The sequence below is a fragment of the Centruroides sculpturatus genome, unplaced genomic scaffold (assembly GCF_000671375.1).
Source record: "Centruroides sculpturatus isolate CEXI.00-Female unplaced genomic scaffold, Cexi_2.0 scaffold9, whole genome shotgun sequence".
Lineage (NCBI taxonomy): Eukaryota > Metazoa > Arthropoda > Arachnida > Scorpiones > Buthidae > Centruroides > Centruroides sculpturatus.
In genome coordinates, this window is record NW_019384576.1 from 214,453 (window position 1) to 232,651 (window position 18,199).

At 28.8% G+C, this 18,199-nt stretch overlaps 1 protein-coding gene across 2 annotated transcripts in view; it reads left to right on the plus strand.

Annotated features, from left to right (window-relative positions):
* The first annotated feature begins 5,637 nt into the window (after positions 1 to 5,637).
* The window catches only part of LOC111624335 (RING finger protein 44-like), a 75,758-nt gene continuing 63,196 nt past the window's right edge, over positions 5,638 to 18,199 (plus strand). Inside the window, exon 1 of one of the 2 annotated variants that reach the window (XM_023367154.1) lies at positions 5,638 to 6,024. The gene's annotated coding sequence lies outside the window, so the exon portion shown is untranslated. Of the gene's footprint in view, positions 6,025 to 6,063; positions 6,166 to 18,199 lie in introns of those variants that run through there. The other variant, XM_023367155.1, reaches the window with a different exon arrangement.

An 18,199-nucleotide genomic window follows, 5' to 3' on the forward strand; every position in this document is an offset into this window, starting at 1 on the left:
TTATTAATTTTTTTTATATCAAAAATATATTAAGTTTTGATATATAACTTTTTCACAAGGAATTCTTACAGCAAAGAAAACAAAGTAACATCAGTTAGCCAAAAAGGACCATGTGGATTTTTCCACATGGTCCTTTTTGGCTAACTGATGTTACTTTGTTTTCTTTGCTGTAAGAATTCCTTGTGAAAAAGTTATATATCAAAATTTCCTTTTTAGATTAGTTTTCCATACCATAGAGATTTTCTGTAGAAAATCTCTATGGTATGGAAAAGTAATCTGAAAAAAGAATTTAAAGAACTTTTTATTGTCCCTAGTACAAAATAAGTCCAGAAAATTGTTAGACAAGTTTTAAACTTTTCTTCAATGGAATCAAGAAAAGGAATTTCTTACATCAGTGGCAATCAACTTGAGATGTAAGTCGTCATTACACGTAGTCTTGCCTATGTGGCAAAAATTTTGAAAGAAAATGGAGGGAGATTGAAAGCACAATTGGAATTTTATTGAATTGTTTATAAAAGAGGTTCAAAAATATCCTCATCTATAAGAAAACTGTATAAAGATTTTAAGGATATTATCATGAAAACAATACACACTGCAATGGTAGCAAAGTTTAGAATGAATGGTAAATATATTACCATTCATTCTAATAAATATATTAGAATGAATGGTAAATTATATTTCATTAAAAGAAAACAGCTTTGCACATTACAATGAATACAGAGGAATTTCATGTACTGTTTTGTACATGGACTTCCCTTGTGTGTCTTCTGACCCAAAACTTTTCATTTTCTTTTTTATCACATAAATATTTTGTATAAAGTCATATATTTTGTATGAAGCGCAGGGCCAACTAGAGTGGTGATGGGATAAAATTCCTTGAACTATGATTCACAGGGCCAGATATCATCCCACAATTTTTTTACGCACTAATTAACTGTAGGACAGTGCTGAAAATTAGAATCTTAAGTAGGATAATAAATTACCCCAACCTTATAACTGTAAAGATACATAGAAAATTGGGATTTCACATGGCTCTTGATGTCCCTGTTCACATCAATACATCTGCAGCAAATTTAATTATGTATCATACTGAGATGCTTTGACAGAATATTGTTTCCATATATCTCAATTAGCTGAAATGAATGAATTTCAGCAGGCAAACTTTTTTTCTTGCCCAAAAAAATCTAATTGCTCAGATTTCCTCATGATACCAATTCTCTAATCATGCTACATCATAGCTGTCTTACACTCATACCTCATTTTAATCATTCAATATTGACAATCTGGGTCATAACTACCTACATTGGAGATGCAATCAACAATGTTTTGATTTTTAAACTTGACATTGCAAAGTTACTTTTTGATCAACCCCATAATCACAGAATAAATAAGTATGTAATTTAAAAATTACATTTTATAGATCTTTATTAATAAATGTTTCTGTGAAGTAAAGTATTAAGTAAAATCCAGTTTGACATTATCACATTACTCTAGTTTATTTTTTATTATAATTCATAAATGTACAAGAAAGATTTCAATTTTGAATAAAACTTTTTGAAATAAAAATTGACAAAAAATTTATATGTAGTTCATAAAAATTTGTGCAATATTATCAATCAGAAAATCTTAAAACAACGTTAATATAAAATTCTGAATTATACATAGATTAGTTTAAATTAATTTAATAATACGTCATTTGTATATTATCTATAAAACATTAAAACTGAATGTTTATTAAATTTTAATAGAATGGAAAATAATTAATTTTGTCAAAAAAAAAAAAAAAACTAACTAAAAACAAATGAGTGGTATAAATGTTTAAAAAAGTCAGTTTAATGTTTCTTGTATATGTAGTTTTTAAAATAGATGACTACGCAATAAGCTGATTTATATACTATTTGTAAGATAGAAGCACATGGAGTTGTCCAGTGACATGTTGTAACTTCATGGGGCCCAAGCAGATTTGAATTAAGGACCCCCATGTACTGAACAGTGTTGACTTCAGATGTTTTTCTTTAGGGGAATTTTTTTCAGAAATATTTTTTTATATAAGATTGATTTGGAGACCCAGGCAATCACCCAAAGATAATGCCACTGGATTTGCCAGGAAATTCCTAAGGTTTCGAATTATTATCTCCAAAATCGAGGTCTATTTCTCTCGTTTTCATAACTAATTTCAAATACAGCCATGGGCGTAGCGAGGGGGGAGCCTGGGTGGGCACGGCCCTCCCCAGTGAACCTGGTGCCCCCCAGAAAATCACAGCCGAAAAAGTGTTAGCCGATTTGGAAACAACAAAAAACTTAAAGCTAAAAATTTTGAATACTAATAAAAAAAAAGGTCCACTGTGCCCAATGTTATGAATAATTTGAAATAATTCAATTTTGTGTTAGGTTGGCCTCTACTAGGCCCCCCACAACATAACTCTGGCTATGCCCATGAATACAGCTCTAATAAAATGCTTGTATATCATTTATATTATAAAAAGTATCTTAGTACATTTGAAATTAGGCATGCATATATAAAGATGTTTTGTTAAAAACTAATAATTTGCATAGTTGCATAATAATTTGTAACTGATTTGTTATAAATGTATTAAACAGAGAAGAAATTCTTTTGTGGTAGTGTAATAGATATCACTACAGCATAGCACCATTTCATCACTAAGAAAGATAAGTGATTCCAGTAAATACAGTTGAAAATAGAAAATCAAATACATAGTAACAAAATCTTAAGTAGGCCATCATATCTGGGAACTTTTTAAATCAAAACATTGAATTTATAGTTTTAAATTTAAAATACAGTATAAGCTTTCTCATTGAATCTTCACAGCAAATTCTCATGCTTTTCAATAATCCAGTGAAACTTGCCTATAGGTTAATGTTTTATGTTGTTTCACCAGTCTACAAATTTTCTAACAATATTTTTATGGATCTGGTAGGTATTTTTAATAGCATTTCAATGGCTAAATGCAGTTGACTGCAGAATGGCCATGAGGAGATAAATATCAGCATGCCACTTTGGAGGATCTGGGATCAAATCCAAACAGAAAATTGTAGGAATTCATGGGTGATCTAAGATATGTCGACTTCGCTTTTTATCTGGCCTTTGTCATTGTAGGCTTGGTCCAACTCATAATGAGTATGATTAAAATGCTGTCTTATTGCCAAAAGGTCAGAAAGAGGTGGAAGCCAATGCAGTTTTTATTAGATTTACGGCGTATAAAAATATCTAATAAAAATTATTCGGTTAATTAAAAATAAAATACAAATTATATTATTGCGCTGCAATTTGAAAAGAATTGTCAACCCAGAACCAAGAACATATAAATCCCCACTGTCTTTCCTTAATCTCCATAAAGGAGTTAGATATGTGAAAGATGAGATCAGATATGGAAGAGGCCCCAATTGAATATATGAACTTCCAATGCAAACCGAAAGTCGCGTTATTTCAATTCAAAAATTTTCCCCTGTAAGGTGTTAATGACTGCACGACTCTATTGTTAAAGGAAAAATATGATTTACAGAGGCAATCCACTACTAGTTTGAGGTGGAGAACATATATTTTAAAAGTTAAATTAATTAAAAGCCCGGCATTGTGACCTCGTCACAATAAATAATTGCTCGTTTAGTAGATTTATATTTAGTTTTTTAATTTTGATATAATTATTAAATAAAAAATTTTTGCTATTGAATTACGTTCATAACAAAAGCGAAAAGTTCTGACCTCCATTTTGTAATTGTTCTAAGTGCAATATAATAATGCGACAATGATAATACCAAATTTGTTATACTGTCTTTAATCTGACAAAATTTCTTGAAAATGCCTATGTATAGTAATTCTAACAACACTAGAATATCAATAAGATAGAAATATTAACAATTGAACTCATCGCAATGATGATGATAAAGTTCATATTATGATCAACCAAATTAGGTTTTGATATTTTTAACAGGAAATGAGAATTTTTAGAATGAAACTAAGAATTGTTATAGTTAGAAAGGATATTTATAAATATAAGCTAACGTCAGTTGTCGTTGGCATCCTATTTGGCGTGTTATGACGAATGTTTTGAGTTTTCATTAACAATACGAATTTATGTATTGTGTACTGAATAGCTTGAACACCGGCAGAAAAAGAAATGTTTTTTTTTTAATTTTATGGATATATTGAATTAAAAAATATGATAGTCTTTCTTCTTTTACATTAAGCAATTTTTAAGAATTTTTTACGTATTAAATTAAATGTTTTATAATGTATCCGATAAGACGGCTTTTGTCCGAGTGGTCAAAAAAATCTCCAGGAACTTTTCGGGGGGGTGGTCCGTCCGTCCGGATATGAGGCCCTGGACCGGATGGTGAGGGATCCCTATCCCTCACCATCCGGTCGCCCCATTTTGGGCCTGGCCATACCCATTATGGGTCTGCTAAAAGAGACTCACTTAGTGCCCAGAGGGCGAAAGGAGCTTTTTAAAAAAATGTAGTCGATAACTTATTTCGCGCGATTTATAATAAACATTTTCCTAATTTCTATTTGTATTTATTATTGTTATATTGTTGAATTTATTACAATATATGTATAACGAAGCGTTTTATAATTTAATCATTTATTAAAAAGTAAATAATTAAATTATAAAACGCTTTGTTATACATATATTGTAATAAATTTTGCTATTGCTGCATTGCAATTTCTGTTTTTTAATTTCAATCAGTGATTATAATTATTATATCTAATCATTGTACGGTATTAATAGTGATAATTTTTTTACCGGTGACTTTTAACTATAATGTTTAATCTATTAAATATAAATATTCTAACATTTTAACAAATTCTCTGATGTGTCAAGCTTTAAAGAGTATCATTTTTAACTGAGATCAACACAGTCTACACAGGTTTACACAGTCTAAATGCAGTAAGTATGGCTGGATTAACCATTAGGCAAAATAAGAACTTGCTTAAGGCATCAAGGAAAGGGGCACAACGTAAATTTTTTATTGTCCGATTTACCATGGACCATATGCTGGAAATGAACCAGGATCCACAAAAAAGGCACTCCTACAATAAATGAAAAAAATTATTTTCTGGCGCCATTCATTTATTGTTTACATTTCGAATTACATATACAGTAGAGTATACGAAGCACCAAAATACTTTAAGGTATTCAGGATCTATAAAAATCTTAATCAAGTCCTGGCTTATTGAATAATCGAATGACGCGTGTTTTATTATTAAATATGTATTACACCCCTTCTTTTTTGATAAATTAGTTTATTATACTAATATTAAATATTCTATCCCCAATTGGTAAAGCCAATTAAGCAATGCGATCGAAATTAACCTATTTATGCAATACGAAAAACATTTAATCGACATTTGTCAAGTATGCCGATTATTATTTCATCTTATAAAATTTATATTAATTAATAATAATTTGTCGTATTGTTTAAACACGTATCAAAATAATATACAATTAATTAATTTCTAGCAAAATTACCGCCAAAAAACTCGTTTACGACGTGGCAAATATTCGGAACGAAAAAAAAAAAAAAAAAACGTTTAATAATAACAAACAATTAAATTCGGTAGATTAATTCCCGTAGCATAGAGGCGCCATCTGTCATTAAGGCCATTTTTTTTTTACTTATAATGGGAAGTGTTTTGTAATAGGCGCTTCGAATGACATCAAATGGCGATAAAACTATGACAATAATAAGTAAAATTTCGAATTGCGTGGGAAGTTACTTAAAAATATATTTGGTTATTAATAACGTTTCGATTTAATTAAGAATTATTGCGAATATTATCGGACGATCGGTAACATTTAATGACGTCTCAAATACTAGATATTTTAGTATTGTATCCGGATCGTCATACTATATTTTGTCGTTCGCATTATTCTTTTTTGGCAAACCACCCCCTCTGTGACGTCGACGTCGGGACGATAAGTGGACTCTATTGTCATTCCCGTCCTTGCAATGGATGGTGGTGGAGTTGTTTGACTAGCTTTGACGAAAGGAATCAAAATGGTAAGTCGACAGAATATACCGTATCACACATAAGACTTCTTATATTCTTTTACATCCATAACATTTCGCTTCTATAATCATGTTATATAAACTAAATCGTGGCTTAAATCCAGAATGACTGTGCATAGATTACCAAAGCAGGTACGAACATTTGATAGATAAATTACTGCGTTTTACATTTTTCTCTATGGCTTTTGTATGTGTTTTAAAAACACAAATGGGAAGAATTTGAAATAATCGCAACTGTGACGATTAATGTGTGTGTGTGTGGTTTAATTGTGATGCGGTAATATAAATTGATCCTGGTTATAACGTGTGTATTGTACTAAAATACTAAAAAAAAAAAAATATTAAGAATTTTTTTTCTCACAATTGATTTACTAGTTTTTTTTCTGTTCTGAAATACAATTTTGATTTTTTTTTTTTTTTTTTAAATTCTATTTATAACAAACTGGAAATTATTCACTTCTATAAATTATTGTGTTAATAAGATTATATTGTGTTAATAATGGCCTTATTCTGGTGTTTTGAAGTAGGCTATGTGAGATTTGATAGAATAACAGAATTAAAGGGCGAAATTTGTTGATTCTGCTAATTTTATGGAATAATAGTTTGAAAATTGTGCGACCTAATCCTCTATTTGAAATTTTGAGACCGATAATGTTTAATGATTATATTTTAATTGGTAAGGAAGAGATTTCAATTTGTTTTTCGGTATTAAAAGTTTTTATCATTGTAGTTCTGTTCAAGAGAAGTTATATATGTAATGTGAATCATTCATTTAAAATTAATTAATGTTAGTTTATAATTTGGTAGTGTAACGATAATCCATATTTTAACTTTTAATTTATGAAGAAATCCAGAATGAGACTTAATTTTAAACTATGATTTTTTTTAATGTTATTTTTAAGTTAATTTAGATGTTAAATTATTGTATCTGTCTTAAACTATACCAAAATATAAAATCAATTTCTAAAATTGTCTGGTTTTGGATTTTTTATACTGTTTAAAAGCAAGTTTATATTGTATTAAAATTATAGATTTACAAAATTATAATACTACAGTACATGACATTTTTTATTACATATACAACTAATGGATAAGTATATAGAATCTGATTAATTATAATATAAGAAAGCAATTTTATAAAAGTGATTAATGCCTTCATATTTAGATTTTATTGTTGTAAAATTTGAAAAAAAAAATCATATACAGTATATAACATTTTAATAAAAATCAGAATAGTAATTTAAGATTTTAATTTTTTAATCAAAGAGAATGATATTGTCAAAAATTTTTAAATGTTGTTGTTGTTGTTGTTGTTTGATTTGTTGGAAAAAACTGATAGATGATAATTCTATATAAAATTATAAGATGACCAGATATTTCAGACTAATTTGAAAATTGTTCTGAAATACATGATTAATAACATAGCCTCAATGAAAATCATATGTATAATTTAAGATTTTAAGATCTACATTTAACAATGAATTTAGTATATACTGTATTTACTTTATCTGGAATTTCTTGTTTAGTTTATTAAGTCATGATATATATTTTGTATCTGAATCATAGGTTATAATAATGCAGTGTTTTAATCAGCCAAGCAAAATTAAAAAGGAAAATATATTCCAGAGCATGTAGAAATTGTGTGTATTATTAAAGGATATTATTGTTTTTTCCCATTACCATATTATATTATTTTCAGCAAAATTGATGCCTTTTCTTTCATCACTGCCATATATATTTGGTTGTTTATTGGGCTAAGTTAGGGCTATCCAGATCAGTTCTTTTCTTCTAGAATAATTAAAATTAAAAAATTATTATTATTAAATTTATCATGAGGTGGTGGCTAACTGCTTACCTCTTGCCAAATTACTTGTTTTGGATTATTCATCACTACTATTTTCATTACACATATTATATTTTCATTATTGATTTTGAGATTTAGATGTAAATCAGATCACATGAAATCCCCCATACACCCACATAATATTAAATAGAATATTTACCATTTGTGAAAACTATACATCATCAAACAATAAATATATTAGTTAATTATTTAGAAGCAGGAAATTTTGGCATTCTACCAGTTTTTCTTGGAAAGATGGCACATGAACTGAATCTATTCCACAAAATTAAGACATAGTCACATAAATATGGCAAAAAGTATTTATTTGGTGATATTGTTTCAAAATGTTCTAGATATTTTTAAAACTTTTTGTTTACTTGTTTACTAACAATAAATATTTAAAAGTTATGTCGGATAATGTAACTCGTTTCTCAATACTATTTAAATCACAGTGAACGATCATAAATGATAAATAAATCAATAACAGATTCGAACTATCTTCATATTGAGCTTCATGACTTAAATTTTACTAATGCTTTGAATTATATATCTTAAGGATAAGTTATAGTTCAAAACAACCAAAAATTATAAAATAATTCTTAAAATTATAAATGTCTAATTCTACATATATTTAAAGAGCAGAAAATATTATCATGTCATTTTTATTTTTATTTTTTTATTATATATTAATGATCTACAATTAATTTTAATATATTCATAATGAACACAACATAAAACCAATACGCCAGTTCGTAAAACAAAACATTGAAGGAAAAATGATGATTTCAATTGCCTTGAGCAAGCATTTTCAGATTAAAAGAATGGATTTGAAACAGGAGATGAAATGTTATAATTTAAATTATTTTTGGTTAAGTTACATTGGTTCATCCAATTTAACTATACCTTAAATAATAACTGTTATAGGGTTCATAGCAATGATGGAAAAACATGGAATTTTTATTGATTTGGAAAATAGAATTTCATGGAAATTGCCATCCTATGTTAATGCTATATACACTTTTATCCAAAATAATTTAATTGATGCAGTGGAAGTGTGCAAAGTTTCATTCATGTGTAATGCGTAAGAATTTTCCAAGGCATATAGCTACATTGAATCAAAGGGTGCATTTGGAAACAAGTTTTATCAGAAATTGAGAGCTCATTTTTCAGGTAATTGCTGGCTCAGAGTCCAATCAAGTCTCAGTGAACATCCATTAAAAAATAATTCCTTGCTTTTGAACATGTATTTTTGATGACCTGGTGTTGATGAACATGCACATACACTAATAGATGATGGTCCAGAAGATGGTGTTAACCACCCTCAAGATAAACTGTCTTGCTATTGACTCTTGCCGTTAAGGTTCAGTCTACATTGTCAAACCATTTAGTCCTGTCAAATATTAATTAATTGTGCCCAATGTACCAGACTGAGACTTGAGTGTTATTTGTAGTATGAGTACATACATTCAGCACAATTGATAAATACTTGACCAGATTGTGAGTGGCCTGATAGTGTGGATTGGGCCTAAAGTTCCTCAAAGCATATTTCTATGTTTATGTTGATATTTCATTGATTTAGCATGGGTTGTGCATTATATCAGATTTGACTTCCATGACATCTTCATGCTAATTGGCATGAGGTGGCAATTTACTTTTGTCATTGACTGTATAAAGAATTTTGTATTGTTGCTATGTTAGGAACTTGATAATTTTTCTATAAATACAAAACAATCTTTAAATCTAAAATATTGGAATACTGAACATTTTTTGATGATAACATAGAAAATTTATGGAATTTTATGGAAACTTACAATGACACACTGCTGCTAGGAACTTTGTATTGTTGGTAGAAAGATTGTATTGCTCTATATAATAAAAATATATTTCTGATGTGTCAGAAATTCTGTTTATAAAGAAAAATATTAAATTCAATGTCAGTCTTGCTTTTATGATTATATTGCTTGTATTCTTAAGGCCAAATGATTGCCAGATTAAACTGTGCTATATTACCACTATTATTAATAATTAAATACTATCTCTTATTAAATTTAATAATTATAATCAAATTAATATTTATTAAATTTAGAAAATTTTGTAAGAATTGGCCTGGAGTGGGATTCAAACCTGTAACTGCAGTTTATTGTATGGACATGTTGCCAGTTATACTATCTGGACTTCTGTCAGATCCTTCACTTCCATGCACATTTAATTTAGATATAACCAGACTAGTTACTACATCATTATTTAATAAATATTAATTTAATTATAATTATTAAATTTAGGAAGAGATTGTGCCTAATGCCTACCTCTAGGCCAAATTACTCAGTATTTATTTATTAATAGTAGAAGTAATATAGCATGATTTAATCTGGCAATTGTTTGGCTTTGATATAACTTTTGGATTTAGAGATGTTTTTTGTATGTACTCTTAGAATAATACAGTAGACTGCATCTAATGTTATCAGAATTAGCATGACCAAAAACAAATAAGTTAAAATACATTATAATAAAGCAGAATTTTATAAATTAGAATTTGACTGTTATAATCGTTTTTAGGTAAATAGATATTTTTAAAATGTCTTCTTGCACTATCAAGCCTCAAGATGTGAGTTGAGAATCAGAGGATTTTTGTCTGACTTATTCATTTGAGAAAATTTTATAGCAGAATAATTTGAACTTTTGTCAGCTTTGCAGATAGAAACGAATTTTTATATTTAAAACTTGCCTCTACTGCTTATAATGGCAAAACTGTGCTAGCAGATAGATGATTTTGTAAACAACAAATTACATTAAAACAAAAAGTGAAAGAACCTGATGATATGGCTTAAAATAAGAAAATTATTGATAGTTATGGTTATGAATCTTAAACATTGCTTTAACAAATCCAGTGCTTTAAACATTAATCATTTTGGATGTTATTTGCTCAAAGTATAATAAATAGCAGGCATTTCTTCAATTACTTACTAATTATGGTTAAAGATGGTACTACAAGAAAACAGCAGGCAAACAACATTGGATGAATTACATTATTAAGTTTATACTTGTAATTAATAAACTTTATAGATTAAGTTTTTTAACATGCCCTTTTAATGTCATATTCAATAAAACCAGAATTTCACTAATTGTTATTTGCTTACCCACTTAATGTTGTTATAAGAATTGCAGTGTTTACAATAAACAGATTTTACTTTACAGATACTACTGTTGAAAGTACAATATCATGTATTCTGATATTTTTTTTTAAGTTAAAAATAATAATTATAATAATAATAATACAATTATATTCATCTAAAATAAATTATTATTCATCATTCAAGAATACTGTGATTAATCAAATAGGTCCAGACATTTAAACATCATTTACCTAGAAACTAAGTTGTATCATCAATAAAAATTACTTGATTTTTCACATGAGTTATTTGTTTTATAAATTTTTAGTTAATGAAATTTTGACCAGATGTAGGCTCTTTTCAATTGTGAGAAGTTTAATGAGTAGAGGTTTTATTTTTTAAAATTAAAAATTGATAAAAAAAAAATTTAATCTATGAAAAGTTGGCAGTTTTATTTGATAAGTATATTCAAATTTCAATTTCTTTAAAAATTTAACATTATTTTAAATATTAATTTTAAGTAGAAAACAATTATGCTGGTATAGTTGTAATAGAGCTATAGTGGATCATTTTTTTAGGAATATTTGAATCATTTTAAGAAATCAAACATGTTTTTTTTCTGCTGTACTAATTTGAAATGCAGTATTTTAATTTAGTTGTACTTTGACATTGAATAAAATCTTGAGTCAAGCAATTTCTAACTTCTTATCTACTAAAGATAAAATAGACAAAATAATTAAAGTTGTAAAGCAATATCAGAAGTAATAAAAATACTTTATAGTTTTGTTCTAATTTTGAAGAGAAAATTTATCTTCTTTTTGTGATTATTCTAAAATTGCAATAACTGATGCAACACTAGAAAACAAAATCAGTAATTAGAAAGGTTAGAAAAAGAATTTAGATGAAAAGTATATGCAAAAGTACAAAGTTTTAGTATAGACAGAAAAAATATGGTTTATCATTTATATTCTCAATGTATTTTATTACAAATTTAAAGTTAATAATGAGCAAACTAGAATATGGATAAGAGGATATGTGTAAATAATAATAGGTTAATCAAATTAAAAGCTGCAAGTAATAGCAAATGACAGAAAAGAATTGGCAAGATTAGTCAGTTAAATAAGTTGTATGAATATAAAAAATATAGTTAAAGTTGTCAGATTTAATTCAAGGATTGAAATTTATGAGGTAGAATGTAAATAAAAAAAAAAGAGTATATATAGAATGAAGTATTCAGGAAGTAAAAAAAAAAAAAGGCATATTTAGAATAGGTGGCATTCTAAAACTTTTTGTTTTAGAAGTTAGATACATTGTAAATAATAGATTAAATAAAAATGTGTCCATGTCAACAGATTGGGATAAGATATGCTCAATATTAGGAAGAGAAAGGACAAAGAAACAAAATCAACATATAAAAGAAGCTAAATGATGAAAAAAGCATAGCTTCATTCTGAAAGCTTAAAGGATGATTGAGATGACAGGAAAAAAAATGAAATAGGAAAAACAAGAAGCAGAGAGAATAACATCAAAAAGAAAGATTTAGATACAGTAAAACTCCAGTTATCCAAATTAATTGGATATTTGCTTAAAATAGTTATTTATTTTCTATCCAAACATCCCATTATGTACTGTACATAATTTTGTGCAAATAAAATATTAAATGTAGGAATATACTTCAGGTGAATATAGTTTATTTTCCACATTTACAAAAAATACCTTTTCATATACAGTGTGTGTGTGTGTGTATATATATACACACACAAACATGCCTATTTATTTTTAACTAAGTCAGAGGGAAATCTGGATAATCAGCATCAAATAATTGGAATTTTACTGTGCTATAATAGTATCAAAAGATAGAAAAAATTTCAATATTAATTAATGATGAAATTGGTGAAACAGTTTCTTCTAAACCCATAAGATTATTATAAATTGATTAAACTTTATCTTAAAATTAAGTTAGCCAATTTTAGTTCTAATTGCATTATTTTAATATTCAATAAAAAATTGATCCATAATCAAAGATAAAACTATACATAGTAAAATTTCCATTAAAATATAAACTGAGTGAACTCTCATCTAATATGTATTCAGTTACAAAATGTTTTTGACATTGCCAAAAAAAACCTTTCCTGCAATACTCAGAAATAGTTCTCATAGTATTTCCAGGTGTACATTGAGAAAGGCTTTACTGCCAGGAAACAGCAACTGATCATTGTCATGGTAATGAGGAGAAGAAAGATTATAAGGATAAGCAAAATGCTTTATACATAATTATTTTGATGTAGGATTTAATAAAGCATACATTATTATTGTATTTCTGAACATGGTAGATGATAGTACATTAATTTCTTGGTGCTACTGTGTTATATAAATAACTGAATTATTAATTGAAAAGGGGAGATCAGTTACACATTTAGTGTCATTTAATTATTTAATTTCCACAAATTGCACTTGATTAGTGTTTTAAAAGTAAAAAATGCCATGACTGACATAAGAATCACATTGTAAATTATGATAATGTTAAAACTGAATAAATACATAATATATAATTGTATTACATATAATAATAATGTAAAACTCAAGCAAAAGGAATGAAATTTTTAATATACACATAATGTATTTAAATTACTATTACAAATATAGTTATATGGTAAGTTATATGGTTCACTCACTCATTGTTTCTTGTGTTAATATGTAATGATGAATAACAAAATCACTTTAATAGCAAATTGATGCATTAGATATTCAGATTGTGTTATCTTATATGGATAATTATATTGATAGCTTTCTACTGTTAAATGATTATGGCAATGCAAGTTTCTGCTCCTGTGCATGATGTCAAAAACATTTTTTAACAGATTGTACTGTTGTATACATATTGTACAGATTATATACATATCATTCATAAAATTTTAAGATGAGATGCTATGATTATTAAATTTTTCAGATAAATTAACTATTTCATATTTAGTAAGTTTTACACAATAGTCTGTGTTAATTTAAAATAACAAACTGGTAGCATTCAGGATTTTTTCAATATGTTTTTTGTGTTTTCTGTATGTAGATTTAGAAAAATAGTGCAAGACAATTTAACTTTGTGTATTTTTTCATAATTCTTTGTTTAGGAAGTAGTTTTAAAAACAATTGCATGTTATTTGAAAACTCTAGATTTAAATGATGACACACAATAAGTTATATATTATAGCTATGATGATGATGCAAAGTTGTTCCTTATTATCTATGAACAGTTATATCAAATTGAATTACATTCTTCTCTAACTAATACTCAAACCTCAACACCAAAAACCTTTAAAATGCAGCCTTTTTATTCAAATTTTCGAACGTTTTCAGCCAGTTTGAATGACCTTCGTCAGGAACAGAAGAATCAAAAGATTCTGAATTTCTTTAACATTTGTTCTTGAACTTTTTAAATTTTTGAATTTTCTTAGATGTCTAATGCAAAGGCTTGTGCATAAATGATTACAATCTATATTGGTACTTGTACCAATATACACATAAACTATACATACATATAATACATGAATAAATAACTAACTAAATAAAATAAAATGAATATGTAAATAGATACAAAACTACATAACACAATTGCTAATATAGAGAAGGACACCATAGTGCCTGTTTCCTTAACTGCTCATCCCTTTATTTTATAATAGAATAATCAAATTAAGCTCGCTCTCCAAGTTGTTGAGACTGTACTGGACTCTCTGAAGTTTATTGCTAATCCTTCCTGGTTTGTCTTATGTAACTGCCATGCTTCTTAATATTTCAAGTGTCTCTTATCCTGGATTTTTTGTATTATTTTAGCTCTTTTTCAATCCACCATGACTTCTGTTGGATCTGCTATAACATACGTTGCTAGCGCAGTAACTGGTTGCTTGTTCTGCATGTTCCTTTTATGCTTTTTAGCCTTTCTTTTAACAATCTCCCTGTTGCTCCTATGTAGTATAGTTCTTTTTGTCACCTTTCGTCTTGTACTGGTATTCTATATATTCCTGAAATCAAGTTCTGGTCTATGTCTTCCTTGTCTGTGCGTAGCATTTGGTATACCATGGGATTCCTTTTAAAAATTATCTTTTTGTTTGTTGCTGCTCCTATTTCTTTGTAAATATCACTTAGAGGTGCCATGTATTCCATTACAGTGTTTTTTTTATTCTTTCCCGCTCAATACTTTCGTTATCTTCTATTCTTGTTTTGTTAATAATGGTCTGTATCGTGTTCTGAGTTCTTTGATGTGATCTAATTCTTTAATTCTGTCTTGTGGTTTGCTGCAGTGCATGTGCACTCTTTTTATAAGTGCCTGGAACACTGCTATTTTATATCTTGTCGGGTCATGGGAGTTCCATGATATAAACAGAAGGCTATATGTCACCTTTCTGTAAACTTTTGTAGCAATTTCCCCTCCTTTCTCTACTTCTATTGCTACATCTAGAAAATGTATACTTTTGTCGTTCTCTTGCTCTAGTTAGAGTTCTAGGCTGAACTTGTTGGAATTGACGCATCTGATAAATTGTTGAATGTCTGGTTTTTCTTTCCATATAATCAAGACGTCGTCAACATAATGTGCATATACTAAAATGTGTACTGCGTATTTTGGTAAGATTGCTTTCTCTACAGTCCTTAGGACGATCTCACATAAAGCCCCTGAATTGGGACTTCCCATTGCCACTCCTCTATGTTGTGTGTATGCTATTCCATTAAAGTTAAAGATCAATGAATATGTAGCAAGATGTGTTAGTTCCAGTATTTGTTTTTTCATATTTACCACATTTCCTACCTTTCTCATTAGGAAGTGTCTCAAGTGGCAAAAACATGGTTCTAGTTTGATTGAGGGGTGTAAGGCCTTGAAATCTAGTACTATCATGTAACTTCCTTCTTTTAATTTCATATTTTTCATTTACTGTAGCAATTCTAGCAGTTGTTTTATGCTGTAATTATGTGGAGGCATGTTGGTGTTGTTGAAGTTCTTGAGTAATCTTTCTAGTATTACTGTAGGTGAACAGCATTTATCCACCACAAGTCTTATGCTTCTATCTGGTTTGTGTGTTTTGGCAAACTGAACAGTCTAAGAACTGATGGAGACACAACTACCATCTTCGTTTTGAGCTATTTTGCAAGGGGTGTGTTAGAAAAGCATTTGACTCTTGCTTGTAGCCACTCCAGAGACCACGGATGGGCAGTCTTGCATTGCGTTTCTTTTATGTACTTTAACAAAAGCTCATTATATGTAGATCTTTTCATTACCACCATGTCTTTCCATTTGCTGGCTCATGTAAGTACAATATTATTAAGATTCATCCATTTTCTACTTTCTCTTATATTTTTCCATATTGTGCTATGGCCTGTTCTGGTATATTCGTCAGATGGAAAACAACATTTTAAATGTTGTTTTCCATCTGAATACCTCTTTATTAATTTCGCTTAGCCCTTCCAATGTTTGTTCTACATCAGGGATGATCTTTTCATATGTGAGCTTAGGCTGCATTAGGCTGCATTATCTTTGCATATTTGGGGCCAAATTTGCATACCTCATTGATACATGGTGATAAACATCTCCAAACTCGATATCCAATATAATAAGACACCAACCGAATGCCGTAAATTAATCGGGCTATTTTTAATGCTAAATTCTAAATAAATTATGTAATTAATTTGGCACTAGAGGTAAGCGTTAGGCGCCATCTCTTATTAAAATTAATAATAAGTGAGATAATAAATAAGATACATGGTGATAGTGTAATGTTGTCCCAGCATATTATTGCGGGAGCTTGTGACCTAATTCTGCTCTGATGATGCTTCTTTATTCATTCCATTTTCTTATTTTAATTCTTGTACATTCTTTCTGTCACTTGATTTGCTAGGTTTCTCACCTTTCTGTTGATGTCTTCTAGTAACCATGGCCCTATTTCATACAGCTCGTTTTCTAATTCAATCAGTTTTTCCTCAAGTAATATTTTCTTCGGAGTGTAGTATGAATAACTTTTCTTAAGCATACTGCTCTTAATTTTGGAGTAAGAGACACATCCTTGTGGTAGACGTATCCTCCAAATTGATATAGGGACTATGTTGCAATTTCGCACTAGACATCTAAGAAAATTCAAAAATCTAAAGTTGCAGAACAAATGTTGTTATAGAAATTCAGAATCTTTCAATTTTTCTGTTCCTGACAAAGGCGATTTAAACTGACTGAAAACATTCGAAAATTTGAATAAAAAAGGTTGCATTTTAAAGGTTTGTGTGTCAAGATTTGAGTATCGAATTGAATGTAAAAAAGCCAGACTTAATACATTATTTCTGAATTAAATTTTTAAATAGTTTTTCTTTTACAAAAAATTTCTTGATAGACTATACATACAGGATGAGTCAATTTCATTTGGTCCTTTCACACACAAGAATGTGCGAAAGGACCAAATGAAATTGACTCACCCTGTATGTATAGTCTACCAAGAAATTTTTGTAAAACTAAGTTCATCCTGGCAATTTTTTAAAAGTTTTTCTTTTGTATAATACCATATTTCAAATTTTTTTTCTATCATAAGTCATTTATAGGTTGGTTTTTAAAATGAAAGAATAAAAATAATTTATGGAAAAATATTTAATTTTTATGATTTTTTTTATTTAATTTCTTTGTGTAAAATTAATATATTTCTCATTTTACAGGTATTATTAGTAAAGATATTTAGAATTTTTTTTTTAGGAACTGAAACATGAAATTTTACTAAGATAACTACTTCCAACCATTTAACACCTCGTTTAATAATAACGATCCACGAAAAAACCTTTTTTACGAGGGTTATTTTCACTATTAAGTTCCACGAGTACTTTCGACCTCCACCGAGGTCTGCTTCAGGTGGTGAGTGTCGACCCGACCGTTGTAACGATGTTGCCAACGATGTAAATAAATAAACGTGCGCGTCGGGTTTCACCCCTCCGACCGCCATTGCTCGAACTCCTCGAATAAATACTTCCACGCCTGTGCAAGTGTTTCCCCGTCCTTGTAGTTGATGCAGTTGCCCCCCCTGCTAGCTTTGTGAATCTCCCAGGCCTCCAGGTGACGGATGTGATCCGCGCGGAACACGTGTCTGATAACTTTGGTGTTCCGGAAGTCCGCCCTTATTTCAGGGTCGGTGACATAGGTGGATAAGGCAGTGGTGTGTCTTTTATGCTTAATATCAGCTTGGTGTTCGCGTAT